Source organism: Pinus tabuliformis, chromosome 1_2 (assembly GCF_031772625.1).
Source record: "Pinus tabuliformis cultivar Carrire ecotype Pingquan chromosome 1_2, CPIR1, whole genome shotgun sequence".
NCBI classification, from domain to species: Eukaryota; Viridiplantae; Streptophyta; class Pinopsida; order Pinales; family Pinaceae; genus Pinus; species Pinus tabuliformis.
The window spans coordinates 648,438,056-648,457,879 of record NC_142298.1 but is presented as its reverse complement, the minus strand read 5'-3'; the positions used below and the strand labels follow the sequence as shown (position 1 = coordinate 648,457,879).

General features: G+C 41.7%; 1 pseudogene; it reads right to left on the bottom strand.

Moving 5' to 3' along the window:
* Window positions 1-1,493: 1,493 nt before the first annotated feature.
* LOC149207354 (uncharacterized) overlaps window positions 1,494-19,824 on the bottom strand; it is a 69,301-nt pseudogene continuing 50,970 nt past the window's right edge.

Below are 19,824 nucleotides of genomic sequence, written 5' to 3'. Positions count from 1 at the left end.
ATAGTAGTTGAAAATATGCATATATTGTAGCTCGATCGACCATGAAATACGACAAAAGTTTGTTACCATAGTTGAGAAAACAACACCCTAGCGAGCATTTCAAATGATAGTTTCTCCTGAAAATAGAACAAAAGTACCGAAAAAGTAGTTGAAAACATAGTTTCTTTTGGGAATAGAATAAAAATACTAGAAAAGTAGTTGTAAACACTTGATCAATATATTTAAAAGGATTTTCACAAAGAAATGGGTACACTCCAACCTCAAAGGTGAAGTTTATACCATCTACAAGTTTATACCATCTACCAACTATGTCTCGTTTTGTTTTTTAGAATCCTTACAAGAGGAGAATCAATTCTCTTTATCGGGCTTATATGAAAATTTTGACTCTAGCTCTGGACATCACCTTCCTACTTTAGGCATCCATTGTTTTCTCCTTTCCCACCAAACACCTTCAATTGAAAATTTGGTAGGTTGTGTGATATGTTGGTCTTCACTTTCAAAAAATATCACATCAGCAACAAACTCTACAGGAAATTTTCCAACAAACCAATCTGACATGCATACCAAATCTAAGGGAAGAGGAGGTTCAAAATGTCCTTTTAACCATATGAGAAATCGTTCATACTCTATCATATTCCTAAATCAGATTGATGTGAGAATACCAAGCCATTTATTACCCCATCCTGAAACCATCATTTGGTTGTATGCCTGCTAGTCACAATTCTTGTTTTCTTGCTTATTTCGATATCTTTGTGGCTATTATTTTCCACCATACACTATTGTGACATGGCACACAACATATCGGCTGATGGAAGATATTATAAACAATAGTTACAAGAATACTCTAGCAAATAAAAACATAGAGAATTCAAGTGAAGTGTTTTTGATGACCTAGTTGACAGATCCTCCTTTACTTCGTCTAGAGAATGAGGTCTATCAAGAACATCTTAAGTTGTTATAGAGTGTAACACATGGAAAACCTTTTCTTGCTAAATAAATTGAGGTAGAATCTCCTTATATTACAAAAAACCAAAATAATAAAATTAATGACAAAGTTATGCTTGGTATGAACAATCCATTGTCTGAGTGGGTTCTTGTTAAAGAAAGAAGTTGATCATTTCTAGTAGTATATAGTGGGATGTATCTTGGTTTAGTGATAGGATTGTCCTTGTCTCCAATTCTCATACTCAATTTTAGGTGGTCATCTATCTTTCTTTCAATTGGCTCCCTTGGTGCCATTTGGTTTGCTTTGTGGCAAAGAAATGTATATAGCCCACCACTTGAAGATCCATATCTACGTGCAAAAGAGAGATAGTTGATCATAGTGAATAGCAATCCAAAGGAATGTGTTGAATTCATACCATGGATATTGCTTATGTCAAAGCCACCAGTTTGGACATTGATTACTAAGATATACAAGCTTTGAATATTTTATAGATTTATATAGTATAGTTTTTACTATAACATTGTTAATGTAAATGACTTCACCTATTTCATTTATATAAAAATTCCAATTCTACAGGAAAAACAAGGAATACTTTGCAAATACGACATGTCATATTCTAATAATCCACAATCCGGTTGTCCACATAAATCGTATGGAATACATGATGACATGGCATGCAACAAAAACCCAGAATATGTTTGTCCACATAAATCTTATGGAATACATTATGATAAGGCAGGCCACAGATTTCCTCTCCTCCATGAAATTTCCTTAAGCATGCCACACACTCACCAACATCATCACCATCAGAACCAGAACAAGAGCAATAAAAAGGTGACTAGGATGATGTCACTTGAAAGAGTGAAATAGGAAGATTATATCCAATTTCTTCAGTGGTCATGGCCAACTTTGCAAGCCTAGAGCCCAATTCAACAACTTCTTCTTCAGCATATGCAAATGACCTAGAATATTGGGCCAATTTTGGTTGCTCAAGACCCAATTTTATGAGAAAAGCAATGAGAATGTTCCTCACCGTGGCTATTGCCTGCTAGGGTCTTACATAGCCTAAGAAGTAGCACATAAATCACATCTTCTATTTTCTTATAACATCTTTTTCCATGGGATTTAAATGCCTCGATTTTCATTTAAAGCCAATCTATACCTCAAAGATGATTAGCAATGGCCCAATTCCTAATTTGAGAAAAAAATTAAACTCATGATGCAATAGGGGAGAGCTAAATCCAATCTATACCTCAAAATTTATTAGCAGTGGCACATTACCTAAATTGAGAAAAAAAAAATTAAACACATGGTGCAACAAGTGGCTCTCCCGTAGAGGACACCTGATTATGGTCAAATGGTTATGGTATTGTCAACTTGCAGGTGAAGCACTCATATATCAATAATCAATCAACGTGAGGAAGCACCAGATCATGATTCTTTTCCTATACATATCCTCTTAATTAGTTATTGTTATCAATCACCAATTTTTTGTAAGCATATACAAGGTGTATTACATGAATACTTCAGATGTTGCAATCTCATAATTTATTGGTCTTTCAATCTAGTTGTTTCTTTTAGACTAATATATAACAGGAAAAAGTCTTAGAAATTGTTTTATAGTTGCCATTAAGTCCGTAAGATTTACTATTTTTATTTTGCTGGGGAATTTATTTTAATTTATAAATAATCACCGCGAGGGGTGGTGCTAAAGTTTCAAGCCAAAAAACTAGGGTTTCTCTGTAAACTACCACCTCTACCAGGACTGAAAACATATTTCTTATAGAGAAAAATGGGGGCTATGAAACTGACTGTTCAAACCTACTCAGGACTGATACATTACATTTTCATAGCTTTGGCAAAGTTTATTATTTAATTCGCTTTATTTTTTAAACTTTGTGTATTTATCATTCCATTAGAATTCCTCTTCAAATGCATCTTATTTTCCAAACTTTTATATACATTATCTCTGCTAGAAATTTTCTAGTGCAATGAAAATTACATCAGTGAAATTTGTTTTGAGTTTATAAGAATGTCTTGGTATAGGTGAATCCCCAAAATGTGAATTCATTGAACTATGTTATATCCTCTGAGTTTCTATGTAGCGTTACAAATTTAATATAGATGACAAAAGTTAGTTTCAAAATTTACCACATATATTCTTGAATCAAAATCTAGAAAACAATCTATGATTCTGAATGAGCAGGTTTACACAATTGAAAAGTTATTAACAAAATTCTTCTGGAAGACTTTGTCAACAACATGATTTTCAACTCTGAAAACCTGCTCATTCAGATTCATATATATTTTTCTTCTATATTTTGATCGTGCAATAATGTATATGCTGACTTTTGAAACTCCAAAGGCATGGCATCTCTACTTATTCATTTTCTTTGAAATTATGTACAGCATTAGTCATAGGCTATAGTCAATACTTTATGGGAGAAAATAATAAGGTTTGAAATAATTTCAGATGCAACCTAGTTATTGGTAAAAAGTCACGGTGCAGGAGAGGAAATAGGGTAGCAGGAGCATGTGAACAAAAATGTTTTGACTGTTGGATGATGATCTATTTCCATTAGTACTTGAGATTTTAAGTTGTGGGGAACAGTGTTGAAATACAATGGCTCTTGTGGAAATACATTTAGTAAAGCTTATGTTGAGGCGTGGAAATCTTACATGGATAGTCTCAGGAAATCAGCACCATCCTCAGAGATGAAGAGGATGAACTCCTATGGTCCCTGCACCCTTTAGGAATGTACAAACCAAATCCTTGTTACAAAGCTTTGGCATTGGAAGGCATGGATCAGCCACCAATATAGTGATGGGAATCCAATTGGAAACTCAAATGCCCAGCAAAAACAAAGCTTTTTCTAAATAGAAAACAAAATTATATGTTAAATTAGTCCAGGTATAATCAAATATTGTAACAAGATTCAAATAAAAATAAAATTCTGGATACAACTCGGTATGCAAAATATATGAAATGACATCATTTGGATTCCAAAAATATACGATGAATAACAATTTAAACTGTGAAAATTTTAGCAGTTTATGGCATAAAAAGCTCCCAAAAAAATTGAATAAAATAAATTGAACCGGAATAGTAGCCAAAACAAAAGCCTATATTGATAAAAGGTTTAAGTACAGAGGTAATAATCACTTATGTGAAGCTAGCACTACTCTATATGCCATTAGAATTTGTTTTTATTATTTATCTCAGCAATATTGAGAATAAAAAGTCTAAATATATGAAAAACCATGTGGCAAACATCCTATTAAGAGGTGATGAGTAACAACAATGATCTTGTCAAACAAGCCATATGACAGATACACTGAGTTTGGGATCCACTGCATTGATTTGGGTATCCAACCAGGTCAACTTGTTGAAACTAAATTTTCCAACCATAATCCATAATTGAGACTCTGAAATTTGAACAGTTGCACAATATTAAAGAGCTATGAATTTATTCAAAGAGCTCTCGAGCCCAAAACCCTAAAAAAGCAAAATTCAAGATCACTTATCTGAGCAACCAAAAAATTTGGGCACCTAAGATTTGTATGGTGTGGGCGCACGAGTGTCCTAAAAACCCCAAAGGAACCTGACGGTCTCTGGATTTTTTAAAATATTACATACATTCTATTTGTTGGTGGTGGGAGGGTGGTCAATTTGGGAGGAAGAGGTGGATTTAGTAGCTTAATCTTGAGAGAGCTAGAGGAAGGAGGAGAAACAGAAAGGTAATGGTAAAAACAGCGGGTGCAAAGGGAGTTCCTCCATAATTGGAGTTGGATGCCGAATTGGATGCCTATCTCAATATTACTTTGGGGTTGTCTACTCCTCCATTGTTGGAGCGTGTCCGGCTTTGCTCCTATTTACTAAATTTGATCTCAAAGCCCTATTGTATTTATTTCTTCATTTTGTGGGTGAGATTTTTGTCTATTGGAACAAGGGTTTTTATCAATGGAAATGTGATGTCTGGGTGGGATTCGCACTGTGATTCACAAGAATATTCTTGCTATAATATTCTTGTAATGCATGTTATTGTGGTGAATTTTAATGGAAACATGCGAGTTATATATGAAGATTGCAGGAAAAAATAAATTCCACCTCTGATAAATTTATAATATATACTTGTGGAATTAATTATCCAAGAAATCCCCCACAAGAACAAACTGAAAGATCCACAAAGCTTAGTTGAATGACTGACCTGCAATTCGATATTGGACTCATCTGCCTCGCAAAACCACCAAATCTAGAGAATCTCCAACTCTTCAAAGCAGGAGAGAAATAGCTTGAATTTAGAGAAGTCGACTGAAAATTGCTTTGTGACCAAGGTCACTCACAGTGCACATCGAACAGAGGCAACAACAATTCAAACTAGAAAAAAAAACTTGGTAAGAGGGATACTACATAGCACAGGGAACTAAGAAACAGGGAAGGATAATACATAAAGAAGATTGCTAATGAAATTTGACTTGACACATCAAGTATGTTTAATGTGTGTCATGGAAGTAGGTTTTGTTGGTCATGCACCAAAAAAATCATCACAGTATGGAGGTGTATCACCAGTTTTGCAGAGACCCTGAGCAAGGACAAAGAGGAACCAGATGTGAAGCGGAGAGAGAAGGGTGGGCCTATAAAAATATGTGTCAGATGTCAGGGGGAGAGGATAAGTGTAGAGAAAAAATAGAAGTGTACTGACTCAAAAGAAATGCCTATCGGTGTAAAAATAATTAAAAGAAGAAAGCAGTGGAAAACATGCCCGGAGACATGGGAATAACAGGCAAGCCTGACGTTGGCATGAGAGGGATGTCGATCGCTACAAACATTGATGTGAAATTAAATTAAATTTTGGGAATTGAATTAATTAGAGCTCGATTTAAAATAATGAGATTGGGTTTTGTGGGTACTTGAGCAGTGGGTTATAAAAGATGCAGTGGTATCATTACACATCACAGGAAGGGCGAGAACCTGTGTTTCATTGACGGAAAAACCCAGCATATTTTGAGTACTAGGAACTGGAAAAGGTAGATCGTTGCGTTTCTCATAATGGTTAACATGAAGCCATTGCAGCAAGCTGAGGTGATCATGTCGTTAGTCCCTGTGACGTATTTGGTACATGGTGACAGAACCGCGTTGATGTTTGTGTAGCTTACGGTCGTGGGCATGGATGCGGATGGATGCCTCACAAGTAGGCAGAGCTTGGATACCAAGAAGAACATCAATGCTACCATATTCAGCCTTCTCGTCATGAGAAGTACAAGAAGAGGAATGATCATTCAGTGTTCTCATAGTGGAGAAGTATAGGAAGAGAAATGATCGGCAAATTGGCGAGAAGGGAAATGACATAAAATTTGTAACCCTTTTCACTCCTCAAATCTCAACTGTAGATGAGATGTTAAGATGAAGCATATTCTCTAACGAAAAATCATGGCCATCAGTTCAAAAGTCAACAAACCTCTTTCCACCTTGAGGTTGAAATAGGAAGCCTTCTGCTAATTGTATTTTTTAAGGTTATTTCTTTATATATATGACGATGATGAGATTTTATGTTTATTATTATTTAGAAAATATTTTAGTGAAAAAAAGGAATTTGTTTATATTAAGCAAAGGTCTTTTGGAGATTAAAGGGAAAATAGATATGGCTTTAAGTGAGTCGTTTTTAGTTATTGATTCCAATTTTAATAGGAAATAATTATGAATTTTGGGCTATTAAGATGTATACTTTGTTACATTTTGAGGATGTGTGGGATCTTTTAGTTTATGGCTATACAAAGTCAAATAATGAGGCAACCACAAGCTTTGATGGATGCATAGAAGGATCAACTCAGAGTTAATAGAAGAAGAATGCAAAATCACTTCTTTCCATTCAAAACGACGTGGATGGGATTATATTTCTCAAGATATCAAAATGAAAGTTCACCAAGACAATGTGGGATGTCTTACGTTACAGACACTAAGGATCAATTTTGAGAATTTGAAGATGAAAGAGTCAAAATCCATGGACCAGTACATGACCCAAGTCATAAACATTGACAATCAACTAAAGAGGAATTGTGAAGAGCTTTCATATTCGAAAGTGGTAGAGAATGTTCTTAGATCCTTGCCTACGAAATTTTATGCAATGGTCGAAGCCATTGGAAAATATAAAGACTTTTTACAGATATTGATGAGCCCCAAATTTGGTAACATTTTGGGCTCATTTGGCCTAATTATCCTTGTTCAATCCTTCATTTTCATAACTTATGCATTATTTTTTAGTATGTTTCTGTCATTTGTACGAATAAGGGTAGTCACTCTTCCTAGGTGGCTAACACGTGCTCATTTCAGGTTTTTTGACACATGTTGGAGCAAAATCAAGCAGTAATGGGCTAGGAGACAGCCAAGCTTGGGTTGAGGATTCGTAGGGGGGTTGTTTATGGCATTAAATAGCCTCCCTCGGGATCTTCACCCCCAACTCCGAGCTCCAAAGGCCACCAAAACCGGATCTAGAAGGCATCCAAACAGATTTTTGGAAGGAGTTGTTCACTCACAGTTTGGGCAGCCAAGTCCCATAGATTTAGGAGGCCAGCTAGGGCCTCGTGGTGTATAAATGTTAAGGCCTCAGCCTTCTTGAGGGACTTTTTGGAAACTCTTGCATACTTTGCACTACAGTGCTGCTAGCTCCATTTTGTTCTCTTGTAGCCATTGTTGGCATAACTCTTGACTTGTGATTATTTTTTGATAATGAGAAGTAGTCAGATTTGATATCAGCTCTGAGTTTTCTATAGGAGCCATAGCTCTCGGGGTTGGGCCCAACCTGAGAGCCTAGGGCCTCCTTCTTTGTACTGTTATCTTTTCTTTATGCATTGTGATTTTCCTTTTTTTGAAACGTGGTTTTGTTGAGCAAGATTTAGTTGTGTTGGTTAAATAGGTCACCGTTGATAAATAGAATTGCTTCAGATGTGTAGAGTAGATTGGTAGGGTAATAACAGATAAAGCTCCAAGAAAAAGGGTTGACAACACTCTCAGTTTCACCTCTCCCTTATTGGATCAGGGGCTGGAATTGCAGAAGCAGTGCTGCCCAACAAAAACACTAGTTTGCTTGACCATGCAATCTTTGGTGTAATGTTTTCATTTGTAGAAGTTGGTTATGCGTTCAGGCTTTTGAAATGTTTCTTTGCTTAAGTGTTGTACATGGTTCTCTTTATGAATAAAGCTGTTGCTCATTCGTTTCATTGACAGTTAGATTAGATTAGCTAAGATTTCGATTATGTGCAGGACCTAGTTGATTCTGTTAAGTGTACACCGTGCAGGGCATCTCCACCTCTCTCTCATCCACCTAAGCTTCGTCCAGGCCAGCTTCTCCATCTCCTAGTTAGGTTCCTCGTCTCACAACTGTTCTTCTGCTCACGTAACCCTACCTTCTTGCTCCTTCATTGTCTTAGCCTTCTTTAAGCCAAGCCAACTTTCCACACCCTCTCACCACTCCATCCATCAGTCCCTGGGTCATTTCAGGCCCCTACCCTACCTCCCTATCCATTCATGCACCTTACCTCACTCACCCATCCTCCAAAATCTAATTTTAAAACATCCTGTAGAAATTTCTGAACATCCTGTAGAACCCCTGCAAACTTCCTGTAGAAGCTCACAAATGAGGTTGCTGGATAGCCAAACTTTGTGAAACTCTCCAGAAGAGTGTTAGGTACTCCTTAAACCCTCTCTGAACCTTCCCAACCTTTTCCAAGCATTTCTATTCCTTGATCCACCCCTGCACAGAAAAAACCAGTTAAAACACATGCATGATAATTCTGATAACTTATTCAAAAATACAAAAAGATGTTTCCTTCAGATAGAGGTAGCCTAGACATGTGCATTTTACCTTCACAGAAGTAATGGCATCTCTTTAAATAGTTTGCATTCTCTCCTTTGCATCAGTAGGACTAGCAGGTAGAATTAGGGTTTGCTAGGGTTTATGTTACTTTTTGGCTTTCAGTTTCTTTCTGCAAGTAGATCAGCTTCCTTTGAGTTAGCTTCCATCCATCAGTTAAAAAGCTTCTTCTAATAGCTCATAGAAGTTGGCTTAAACCCCTAGCGGACTTGTGCCAGTTGACCAAGTGACAGCTGCGGCAAGAGCTAGTACTTGTGCATACAGCACCGTCGCTTCCAAGTTTGTTACGAACTACCGGGTTGATAAAAGTAAAGAAGGGAGTCCCAGGAGTTGCAGCATTATTGCTGCAATACTGGAGCCCACCATCTTTTTGGCGCCGTTGCCGGGGAAGCGTCAGAGTATTGGTGATTGTTGCTTTTCTTCTATTTTCCTACACTCGCCTTCTGCTAAATAGTTTATTTCATTTCCATTCTGCAATTTCATTTCCGCAAAAGTAAAGTAGACATTTCCTGCTTTCATAGATTAGCATTTCAATTCTGCAATTTCAATTCTGCAAGCGTAGATTAGCATTTCAATTCTGCAAGCGTAAATTAGCATTTCAATTCTGCAATTTCATTTGAGCAATATAGATTAGTCCTTTCCTGCTTTCATTTCAATTCCGCATTTTCATTTCAGCAAGATAACTAGTTGCAGTTCAATCTATTTTCAGTTTTGCAGGTGCCAGAACAAAAAAAAAAAAAAAAAAAGCCTTTCCATTTCATGCCTCGTAGGAACAGAGATAAAACCGGCAAATTCTTACCCAACACCCCCACCACTTCACTGAGTCACCCTTCTCTCTTCTTTGGTGACAGTGATCCAGAAGAACCTATAGGTGAGCCTCCTGAGATATACGAAGATCCTATAACAGAAGAAGAGTTAGAGAACACTCCATCTGAAGCCATGGCTGAAAATCGAAACGGTAGAAGAGAAGATGAGAGAATAGAAGGTGCCTTTCCCATCCGAGAGACCAATGGAGACATGAAAATGAAAAACATAAGCCCCTCCGCTTTACCTCACTTCCATGGATTGACAACTGAAGACCCTAATACCTTCCTGTTTGAGTTTGTTGTCCTTTGTCGAACCTATGACTATACAGAAGATGAGAAAAAATTAAAACTCTTTCCCTCTACCCTCAAGGATGCAGCATTACGCTGGTTCATGGGCTTACCTGGGAACAGTATCACCACTTGGGCTCAGATGCAGCAAGCTTTCAATACCAAATACCGGGACTACTGTAGGTCCAAGGAAGCCAAGGGAGAAATTTTTCAGATGACCATGGGAAATGATGAGTCTTTAGAAGATTATGAGGAAAGGTTCCAACTTAGCTATAAACGAGCCAGGTGCACACTTGACCCTGAATCTCTCAAGTTGGTCCTACTCCGAGGAGTCCCTGAAGACCTTCTAGATACCCTTCACATGCTAGCTGGAGGAGATATTTACCAACTACCTTATGAGGATATAAAGACTGTGTTTAGAAACCACTCTAGGGCAGCCCGGAAAAGAGGCAGGGGAAACCCCCTTTCAGCTAGTACTACTTTCTCCAAGCATGAGTTTGTTAATCAGCTGGAGGACCTCAAAAGTGAGGTGAGACAAACCATTGCCATGCAACTTGATACATTCTGAATCCAGCAGAAGAAAGAGGACGCTGAGAGGGCTTTGGCCATCTTCTGTCCTAGGTGTACAAGGAAGCACCCTAAGAACGAGTGTCCATTACACTCGGTAGAGGTATGTTTCGTTTGTGAGGAGGACCACCCCACAAACCAATGCCCAACCTTACCTGGATTTAAGGCCATATACCAAGGAACTAAGGCACCCACTGAACCTCTCTACTTCCTCAACCAAAGGAGGCTGCATGGACCTAGACCTTACCAGCAGGGGATGCAAGGGACATCCAAAGCTTATTATAGCCCCAACCAATCTGCTCCTATGCCTTCTTGGGGCCCCCCTGCTCATCCTTCCTGGTCTGTGCCTCCTCCATGGTCTTACCCACCTCAATACCATACTCAGCCCACTACTCATTCGTTTCACTCACATGTCCAGCCACAGCCTCAGTGGAATGCACCTCAACCGGGGTGGAGGCCCCAGTACAACACTCCTCCCGCCATTTTGCCTCCACCACCAGCTCAACCACAACCATTACCTCATGCTCCTCCAAGACAACCCCAAATGCCTGCTCAACCGAACCCGAATCCCAACAACCGACAGGCCCAGCAGGTATATAGCGGGGAAACAACATGCCCTACCTATGCTGTGGAGATCCAGGAGATCAACTTGCGATCCGGGAAGACTCTTCCAAATCACCAACCTCCTCCTCCAGAGGACGAGGAAGATAAACAGGAAAGTGAACCCAAGTCCATTCCACCCTTTCCTGAGAGACTAACAGTAACCACACAACCTGACCCAGAAGAGAATGAGCTTCTGGGAGAACTCAAACAATTGTGTGTGAAAATACCACTTCTCCAAGCCATCATAGATGTACCGATATACAACAAATTGGTTAAGGAAAAGTGTTTCAGGCACCCAGGCAGGCGAAAAAGAGATGCCTCAACCATCAATGTCATAGGACAACTGTCTGATCTTATGTTGGGGCAAGTAATCTGTCCAAAGTATTTGGATCCTGGGAGTCCTGTAGTTGATGTCCACATCAATGGCACCATCATACCCCACACTTTGATTGATTTAGGGGCTGCCATTAATGTGATGACCAGGGATACCATGCTCAAACTCAACCTTCAGGTTTCCTTAAGGAAGACCTCGACGGTCCTGCAGTTGGCAGATCGCTCCATCGTGACTCCCGAAGGGATTGTGGAGGATGTCTTGGTCTCTGTTGACTCTTGGGAGTATCCTGCGAACTTCTTGGTTCTTCAACCAAAGGCAAAGCTTACTGGATACCCCCTTATTTTGGGAAGGCCTTGGTTAGCCACTGTGGATGCTTACATAAGCTGCCGAGCAGGAAACATGACCATCAAAAATGGTCCTATGTCCAAGCAGCTAGTCCTATACCCTCCTGCCCAACCTCTATTAGAGCATGACTTACCACTTTGGTTGGAATAAGGAGAAGAGGATGAGGTGTACTCTGCACCCTTGTGCACCTTAGAAACCACCAGGGGAGGTCCTCAAACCGAGGATGATTTGATTGAGACCTTGATTCAGAATCTTCCTCCCAGTGCATTGTCCTTAGAGAAATTGGTGGAGGATACTCAAGCCAGCACCTTAGTGGACCTTTGTGTGACTGATCCGATCTCTCCCAGAGTTAAAAATGTGGAGTTTGGCCCCGAGAGAACGTTAAAGATCAGCTCCTCCCTATCTCCTTCCCAGGAAAAGGAGCTGTATAGTCTGCTGGCCAGTCATCTAGATGCTTTTGCTTGGAGCTATAAGGAGATGAAAGGAGTCCATCCTTCGGTCTATACCCATCACATCTACATTAAAGAAGATTGTAAACTGGTCAGGCAACCTCAGAGGAGAATGAATCCAGCCCTTAAAGACATTGTTAAAGAAGAATTGCAAAAATTGTTGGATGCAGGATTCATCTACCCTATCTCGGATAGCGAGTGGGTGTCCCCTCTGGTGTTGGTACCCAAGAAAAATGGAAAGTGGAGAATCTGTGTGGACTACCGAGAACTAAAAAAAGCCACCAAGAAAGACCACTTCCCTCTGCCTTTCATAGATCAAGTGTTGGATGGACTGGCGGGAAAGAAGTTTTTCTCTTTCCTAGATGGGTTCAGTGGGTATAACCAGATCCAAATCAGCCCGGAAGACCAAGATAAGACCACCTTCACTTGTCCTTGGGGTACCTTTGCTTACCGAGTCCTTCCCTTTGGGCTATGCAACGCTCCTACCACTTTCCAAAGAGCAGTATTGAGCATCTTTTCTGAGCTGGTCCATGATTCGGTGGAAATCTATATGGATGACTTCACTCCTTATGGGTCCAACTTCCAGGAAGCATTGTCCAATCTGGGAAAAGTTCTAACCAAGTGCATTGAGATGAACCTGTCCCTTAGTCCTGAAAAATGTGAATTCCTGATGACTGAAGGGACCGTGCTAGGACATACCATTTCTCGCCAAGGATTGCAGGTGGATCCTAATAAAATTGCTCTCATCAAAAAGGTTCCACCTCCTCAGAAGGTAAGAGATGTTCAGAGTTTCTTAGGCTTAGCAGGATATTATAGAAGATTCATTAAAGACTTCAGTAAGCTAGCCTCGCCACTATTTGGCCTCTTAGCAAAAGATGTTGAGTTCAAATGGACGGACGACTGTCAAAGGGCTCTGAATGAATTAAAGGATAAGTTGGTGTCCGCCCCGATATTGAGAGGTCCAAACTGGGCCCTACCTTTCCACATCCACACTGATGCCTCGAACAAAGCCATAGGGGCAGCCTTAGGACAGGTTGAACAAAAACTCCCATATGCCATATACTTTGTCAGCAAAAACTTATCCAAGGCAGAAATGAATTATACTGTAACTGAGAAAGAGTTCTTGGCCGTGGTCCATGCCCTGAACAAGTTCTGACACTACATCACTGGCTATCAAACATTTGTACATATTGATCATGCTGCAATTAGATATTTAATGAATAAACTAGATGTGAATTCCCGTATTATTAGATGGTTACTTTTGTTGCAGCAATTTGATTTGACTATCGTTGATAAACCTGGTAAAGAAAATGTTGTTGCTGACTTCTTGTCTATATTGGATTTACCTACAGGTGAAGATGAAACAGTGGATGACCAGATGCCAGATGAACATCTGTTTGCTATCTCAGTGTCCTCTCCATGGTTTTCTGATATAGCAAACTATCTGGTCTCAGCACAGTTCCCTCCGTATCTATCCTCAAAAGAGAAAAGCAGAATTGTGAGGAAAAGTGCCTCATTCACTTGGATCGGGGGCAACCTGTTCAAACTTGGCCCCGATCAGATCTTAAGGCATTGTGTAAGGGAGGAGGAAGTCTTTGACATCCTCCTAACCTGTCATGATGGGCCTTGTGGAGGACATTTTGCAGCCAAGAGGACTGCCTTCAAAATTCTACAGGCAGGCTACTATTGGCCCACGCTTCATCAGGATGTCAAAAGATATATCAGCCAATATGACCGATGCCAAAGGATGGGGAAGCCGACTCCAAGGGACGAAATGCCTCTCCAACCTCAAGTGACTCTTGAACCATTTGAGAAGTGGGGTATGGATTTTGTGGGTCCTACCAATCATCCTTCAAGGCAAAGGTCTTACATTATTGTGTGCACAGACTATCTGACAAAGTGGGCGGAAACCAAGGCAATCAAAGCAGCGATAGAAGAAAGGGTGGCTGAGTTTTTAAGAGAAAACATCTTCTACAAATTTGGCTACCCAAGAGAGTTAGTCACCGATCAAGGAAGCCAGTTCACCTCCAACTTAATTGAAGACTTGCTCGCCCATCACAAGATCAAGCATAGGACTTCCACCCCCTATCATCCTCAAGCAAATGGGCAGGTGGAAGTCACCATTAGAGCATTAGAAGGGATTTTGACTAAGGTGGTGAGCAGCAGCAGAAAGGATTGGGCAGATCGCTTGGTTGAGGCCACTTGGGCTTACAACACCACTTGGAAGACCACAACCGGCTTCACACCTTATGAGCTGGTCTATTGGAGGAGAGCTTTGTTGTCAATTGAGTTCGAGTACAACACATTGAGGATGGCAGTTCAGCTGGACCTAGATCTCAGCCATGCCCAACAAGAAAGGTTATTGCAGCTGAATGGGCTAGATGAACACCGAATGCAGGCCCTTCTCCACTCAGAAGTGGTTCAACTTCAGAGGAAGATATGGCATGACCGACACCTCAATGACAAACAATTCCAGCCGAGAGATTGGGCGCTGCTATATGATTCCAGACATAAGGATTTCAAGGGGAAGCTGAGGACAAGATGGCTAGGACCATATGCAGTGGAGAAGTGTAATGATAATGGTTCTGTTCTTATTCGGACCATTGATGAGGAAGCCATCCCCATGCTCGTCAATGGGCATCGACTAAAGATCTACAGGAAACCTCTTTCGAGGCAAGAGTTCATCAAAACTATGGAAAAATCAGTGCTTGTCATAGAGAAGGGTTATGCCTCTGTTTTGGGCATACCCTGAGCATCATAAAAATATATATATATAATAAAAAAGATCATTGGGTGAAAACCTTTCTGAGGCACCCAAGGCAGATGGTAGGGGTGAAAACCTCATTGAGGCGCCCCTGTTGTCTCTCTGAAAAAGAATTGGAATAAAAAGACCCTTGGGTGAAAATCTCTCTGAGGTGCCCAAGGCAGATAGTAGGGGTGAAAACCTCATTGAGGTACCCCTGCTGTCTCTTAAAAAAAAAAAAAAAAAGAAAGAAAAAAGGAGGCAGAAACAGAAAAACGGGCTTAATCTTTGGAAATTGATGCAGGTTGCAGGTATTCCATGCAAAAAGGAGGCTTCTCAACTCAAGGACAAGGGTCCCTACCATGCTACCAGATGACCTCACAAGCACTCCCTCCATAAACACTCATCTCTTCCAAGGTTTGGGCGCAATCTGGTCATAGTTTAGCCTTCTACAGGAAGCTATAGGACTTTCTACAGGAAGTTCTGTATTTCTACAGGAAACATCCTGTAGAACCTTTGGACGGGCCATGACCAACTATGAAGAAGAATTTGAAGCTCGAAGTCCGATGAGGAGGCATGTAACCACTTTTTCTTCTCCATCCCCCACTGCTGTCGCCTCCTTTCACCACCAGTGCTGCCACATGATTGAAATACCTGCACAGTCATACCAGAACGATGGTTTCTCAGAAAAAAAAAAAAAAAAAAAAAAAAAAAAAAATTAAGTGGGAAATAAAGCATGTAGAGGCTCAACGCTTTACCTGTCAAGGCAATCTAAGGACCCTGCACCTGTGAACGTGACTCCATTATTTCGGCATGCACCCCAGGAGGAGAAACGGCTACAGGATGTCCTACAGGAATCCTGTAGCAGTTGATCCGGCTAGAGCACACACCATGAAGAAATCTGCAACTCATGAAGCCGGCACATGCAACATTCACAGCCAGGAAACCGGTCTCGCAACTAACAGCCGTCCATGAAGAGGAGCTCCCGTGCCTGTGCACAAAGCAGTAGCAAGTGGATCCATCATCCCTCGTCCTGAAGCCTGAGAAAAATCACGTCCACGGCCGCACAGGTAAGTGCCTCACCCTATTTCGTCAAATTACATAAGCTATACACTAAAATGTGTGTAACTATGGAAACGAACGGATTGAACAAGTCGGGTAGCCATTCAACTGGCCACCACAACTAGTCCGACGGCCTCGTTGGATCCGAAAGGCTTTGGTTATGTCGACAAGACACGAAGTGGACACGTGGGAAGCGTCCAGTCGGAGAGAAGCAGCGATCTAACAGGAATGGCGGCGGTAGATATACGAGGAAGGATTCGGCGGTTAGGCATACATGCAGCGGAATGATAGTGGTGACATCGGCCGACGGGGACAGCTCACCCCCGCACCACGAATTCCGTAGAAATTCAAATCAGCCGGCTGAATTACTCATGGCGCACTGCAATCATTTATTCTCAACCGTTTTGCAGCCGAGTACGCATCCTAAATTCTCTGAAGGCTGTTAACCCGAGTTCTCGGCCTGTTCCAACGTCCTGTTGCTGCACAGAAGGTCCAGAACCACTGAAGCGCTCCCCAGAATCCGTGCACGACTTCTACAGGAAGCCCAACATTACGGAGGAATTTGGACTGTTCACGTCGAAGGTGGCAATTCTGGAATGAGGTAAGCCTGAACATAGTTCTCCCATGCAATTGGTTCGAAAGGTGGTGAATTCGACGTGTTGAAGGGGTAGGAAACCGTGAATTAAAGTTTGTGCATGAATTTACAAGCGTTTTCTTATCGCTACATGAGAATTGTCGTCGTAGTATGTATGCGGGATTTTCTCCAGGGTTTAATTTATAATTGAGCCACTGTTAAGGCTCATTCGTAGAAAGTCGTGAATTTTATGAACCTGTGTGCATAACAGAGACATAGCTCTGCGCTCTGTCTAAGAAAATCTCGAAGATCCACTTATGTATATGAGCAGGCAAGCTCAGGACAACAAAGCAAGTTTTTACCATGCCGGGAGGGTTCATTAGAAAAGAGCCTACAGACTCAAAGAAGTTACGGGAAATCCCTGAGGTGGTGGACTTGTTTTCCCGTGCGCAATGGATGTCATTCTGTGACAAGCTTCAAGGTCAAGATGACAAGGTTGCAGAAGAATTCCTACGATCCTTGAAGCCAAAGTCAAAGACATTGGTCGTTGTCAACTTCAGAGGATTGACCCTCAGACTCATGCCACAGTTCATTAGCAGAGTAACTGATCTACCGATGGGGGTACCCTGGGATAAGGAGGAAAGAAAACTGGGTCAGAAAGCTAAGAAGGAGTTCTTCTTGCCAGAGGAACAATTCTCAGAAGACAAGAATGGAGTTCGAAGAACCAGCCTACAGTCATTCTGGAGTGAGGTCAGCCTCCAGATTATGAAGTATATTACGTGTGAAGGGTGATTTAGCATCGTGTATGGCTATCATTTCCGGTTGCTCACAGAACTCAGGCACCAAATGGACATACCCTCAGAGAAAAAGTTGAGCATTCCCTACTTCCTCCTGCAATCCATGACTGAGTGTGCCACCAAACTGAGAGAGGGAACGCCAGACCAGATAGCCCATCATGGGCTCATCAAGCTCCTCGTGGAAGATGCACTCCACATGTACACCATCCCTCTCTCCTGGGAAACTTTTCGAAATTTGACTAAGGATGATGACATCCAAATTTTGGCTAAGGAGCTCACCTCCTCCAGCAGCGAGGAGAAGGAACACACTCAAGCAGAGAAGAAAGGTAAAGGCCAAGAAACCCCGGGCAAAACACCAAAGAAAGAACAGAAGGGAAAACAAAAGAAAAACCAAGCTGCCAAAACAGAGGGTGACAGAACCACACCAACACCTAGGGAGAAAAGACTACAGAGCAAGGTGGAAAGGACTGAAAAAGTCCACGTCAGTGAGGGCACCTCTAAGGCAGCCTCAGCGAAGTTAAAAGAAAAAGCACCCTCAGCCAAACAGGCTAAAACGGTGCCGTATGTTTCTACAGGAAGGTTAAAAACGGCTTCTACAGGAAGCCAGAAATCAGCCACTACAGGGCTTTCTACAGGAAGTCCTGAAAAAGGAAAACAGAAGGAGAAAACAGCCGAAATTCTTGCTAGGGAAGCAGCAGTTGTGCTGGCCACCCTAAGTACCTCTCCCAAGCCAAAGGAAAAACGAAAGAGGGAGACTCCTCTGTATTTCAAAGCAAGGAGGAGTGTAAGAATTAAAAGCGGCAAGCCCCAACCTCCATCCAAAGACCTAATTACTATTGAAGACACCCCTACCTCGCCAAAGGAGAAGTCCCCCTCCAAAGTATCAGTCACTTATGAGCGAGGGAGCCTGAAGACAACTACCTGGAGGGAGAGAATGGAAAGGTTAGCTTCAAAAACCCCTCTACAGGATGTTGAAGCCGTTCTACAGGAAACATTGGCCAGGCTCAAGGAGACCGAAAGAATGGAGGGGGAGGCAATCAAATCACCACAAAGGGAAGAAGAGGTAGAGCACATTATGGAACCTAGCCCCCAGCCCAGCTTGAGCTCTTATTATAACTTTTTGGAGGCCAGGAAAATCATTCCACAGAAATTCATAGTGCCACTTTTCTTTGCACTGGAGGAAGAAAGAGTGAGGACCCACACATGGATGAGAATAGCTAAGTCTAAAGGAGTAGCAGATATAGGCCCCTTGGAGGAACAATTCAAGGATGCAAGAAGAGAATTGTCTATGGCAAAACATGTGGGAAACTGCCAGCGAGTATTTCTACAGGAAGAGAATGAGAAGCTCAAACTGCAGCTACAAGGACAGAGGAAAGAAAGGGGCACAGCATCAGAGGACACCACAGCAGAACCTCAAGGCAAAGAAGGAATGCAAGCTGATCTTGAGGAACTAAACCAGCAACTACAAGAAAGAGAATTGCAAGCAAACATAGAGATACAAGCTCTCAAACAGCAGGTGCAAGAAAAGGAGGCACAACTGGCTTGCATGGCCAGTTGGGCTATGGATGCTCTGCAATGTAGGCAGGCGACCAAATCTTATGTCCTATACGTACGGGACCAGTGGCTGCAATTCCAAATTAATGCATTGGCACAGAGGGGTATCTCCCAAATCCAAAACCCCCAGCAGTTCACAGATTTATGCAACAGCAGCTCAACAGAGGACAAGGCCAAGCTATCAGAGTTCTACCTCCATAATTTGGCCCTTCCAAATGTAACTTCATGGGACCCCAACACAGTCGTGGGAGATATGCAGCTGATGGCACTAACCTCATGGTTAAACCACGAAGAAAAGAGAGCGGCAGAGGTCAAAGATGTTATGAACTGAAAGTTACATGAACCACTGCTGATTAGAGTAGAGCCAGGGGACCCCACCGCATTGATATCAGCCCACCAGCACCTAGCAACCAACTCTCAGGCTTTATTAAAATACATGGATCAGCAGGCTCAGGCTATAGCACACTTCGAGGATATGGAGCGATTATTAGGGGACAATTGTGTTCATGCTTGCACCCGTAGGTGGAACACATTGTCCCACAGCCTCAAAATCAGGGAATATCACACTCCAACTAGAATGAGGGAGGCCCTGGCACGGGTGCCTCTCAACAAGAAGTCCATGCAGAACCTCCAGGCCAGCTGGATCGGCCTCAAGCTAAGCCCACCTTTGCTTTTGGGATTGGTAGAAGGAAGCACAGAAAAAGAAGAGCATAAGCAGTGGGAAGAGGTGGAAAGGAAGGCCGGGTTCCATGACAGTGAGGAGGATACTACTTCAGAAGCCTGGGATGTGAGAGTGGTGATTAAAGCAATGAAAGACGAGGAGCTGGACTAGTTGCTCAGGGATGAGCAATCATTTTAGCAGGGGGGTGATGATGAGCCCCAAAT